The 2,714-nt window shown below is 35.5% G+C and overlaps 1 long non-coding RNA gene across 1 annotated transcript; it reads left to right on the top strand.

The window, feature by feature from the left end:
* The first annotated feature begins 271 nt into the window (after positions 1 to 271).
* LOC116164139 lies at positions 272 to 1,764 on the top strand. Its single transcript, XR_004143817.1, has 3 exons — positions 272 to 1,287; positions 1,338 to 1,431; positions 1,479 to 1,764. It is a non-coding gene; the product is annotated as an uncharacterized LOC116164139 (long non-coding RNA).
* The last annotated feature ends 950 nt before the right edge of the window (positions 1,765 to 2,714 follow it).

The raw sequence follows: 2,714 nt of genomic DNA, 5'->3' as shown, positions 1-2,714 counted from the left end.
ATTCATTAATTAACTTTTCTACATGGTTTAAAGGCTTCATGTAAATTATTTACATGTCATACTTGACCATCAAAGCCAGGGGATAGTATTTTGCAGTAATAAGTCACTTTTATGTAATTATTTTATAATCTTACAATGTAAATAAGTACAAATTACTTAATTTGCAAATTAACAAGAATCTTCTGTGTCACTCTCACTATCTTCCCCTAAATTTATTATAATTGGCAGTATATCTTGCATATCTAACATTTTTTCTCTTTCATACCATTTCATTATTTCACCTTCAGTGTGTTTGATTGAATTTTTCCGGTGTCACGACATTAACTGCTTCTTGCCACATATTTAAACAATCAACCTCTGTTCTCCCATCTCTAACAATACCTCTATGTTTATTATAAGTGCTATCCAAATTCTTCGTCATCGTAATAAATAACACTTCACAGTACGACAAAAAGTTGTTCTGAAAAGAACAGTTTGGTTTGTGGAATTGAGAAGCTTGATAAAAAGGCACGAAACTACGATAAACTAGACGTTTCGAAACACACGCAAGGTGACAGAATGGGTGACAGATAGCAACATACCCTTAAATGCATAGTACAGAGTCGCGCCAACGTCGCATTTCTGTACCAACCGTATAATTTCAAATAAACTGTTTTTAAATTATAACAACACATCCCATTTAAATATTTAGGTTGGTATGTGAAATTATTCCAGTAATGACGTGCAACGGAATATAATATATAATATGGAATAGAGTGTATTCCGCACGAGTGGAAAGTTCGTCACACGAGCCGAAGGCGAGTGTGACGGTTCCACGAGCGTTGAATACCTATTCCTTACAAGTAATAGACATAATTTTTTCTACTACTACGACGAATTTTTGCAAAATATGTATAAAACAAGCAGGGTTAACGATAGACAATTCACACATTAGTAGGTACGTCTATGTACGGTGGGTTGGTATAGCAGATCCCTGTGGCATATTTGACAGATTCTAAATGGCTGTATAAACAATTTTCTCGACAATTTCTCTTCGCTCATTATTATCCCAGAAAAGGGATACTAACTTTTCTGTGATATTAATTACAAATGTGCACATTTGTTGAATGTGTCCTGTCCTGCGCAGTGTATGAATCGGCGTGGATCATTTAGATTTAGATAAACGTAAACGATAAACGTATTCGATGTGTGCGACCGGTATGTAATTCATGATGTGCATTCAAATACAAAATGCTACAAAGAGGACGTTATGGATGCAAATCAGAAATAAACTCGAAAAAGTTGTATGTAAGTATCTACCGAGTGTAGGTAACATTTTAGTGAGCATTATATTTTAGGTTAGTTTTAAAACTTCCTGGAGGAAATGTGTTCTGGATGACCAACAATGTTAACTGTTTGGATCTGGATGTTCTTTTTGTATAGTGCAGTGAGGTATATTAATTCATTGTAGCAATATGCAACTTGATGTTTGGTTGTAGGTATACCAACGTGGGTCCCCCGTAATTGTAAACTTTCATTGTACGTTAGTTTTACGTATTGGGTATTCTAATTACAGTTCTACAGTTCCACCTAAGTCTTGTATGTGGTCGATTTTTATGTTCCACGAACACGATTCGTGCTTACGACAAGCACCACTAATGCCAACTATAAGAGCAACCTTTAAATGTAAAATAGATATGATGTAACGAGTAACGATTTGAATGTGTAATGTTATAGTAGATATAAACTGTCGAGGGGGCTTTTTGAATAAACATTTTTACTTTGCTCGTTGATAGAATTTTTGAGCCGCTGGATTGCATTTTTAAGGCCTGCAACTTAGCATGCATAGCTGCTTATATCTACATAAATTGTTCAAAAGTATCGTAGACCTCACCATGGAATACGTTTTCCACAATGTGAATGCTTTAATTTCCTGTGATAGTTCGCTAAAGTAAATTAGCACTACGTTCTCTGAAAATGAGTTGGTTTGTTCTTGATCCTCCACTCCAAAAATTTGCTGTATGTATTTTCCTACACTTTTGGTTTGTCAGGAAGTAAATTTTTTTGCGTGTTCTGCTTCCGCGGTGATTTCCGGGGGAGTATTTGAAAGTTCCATTAAATCCTCACTGGCCACTGCTATTCATTTTCGTGCTACCGGCCCTTAAAATTCAAAATCTGCCGCAAGCGTAATTAAAATTTTGACAGTTTAAGAATTGTGCTTTAGGATGTCCTGTATTAGATGTCGCCACATGTGCTCATTCCATCACAAGAGCTTGAATGAAATTATTCCACTTTACTAGCAGAGAATAGGCGATATTCTGTTGTTCAAAATGAAGCAAGTATGACGTCATTCTAAGGTAGTAGTAGAAAAAACTTATTATTTTACCTATACAATCACAGCCGTCTATAATTACAAGCCGTGCTGAGAATTATGGCAACACTGCATGGTAGGCCGATTTCCTAATTCAACTTGACAGATTTCAGGTGTATTTTATGTGTGTTTTGGGTGTAATATTCCTTTTTACCTGTTTTAACAGAGCGAGATTGCGACAATTTGTGTTACTCTGTACGGAATGAACAGAAATTATTATTCAGGTTAAGTTGCTAAACGAAATATATCGATTTATTGTCATAACCTCTAAAGCAGGCTACTCCTTAGTGGACCTTTTACAAGCACTTGTATTTGTTCAAAGTACCTGTACAAACTCAAATATGACCTACACACTACGTGGTAC

Source organism: Photinus pyralis, unplaced genomic scaffold, assembly GCF_008802855.1.
Source record: "Photinus pyralis isolate 1611_PpyrPB1 unplaced genomic scaffold, Ppyr1.3 Ppyr1.4_LG2, whole genome shotgun sequence".
Taxonomy (NCBI): Eukaryota; Metazoa; Arthropoda; class Insecta; order Coleoptera; family Lampyridae; genus Photinus; species Photinus pyralis.
Note: the sequence above shows the minus strand (reverse complement) of the source record. Positions and strands in the feature narration are given on the sequence as shown.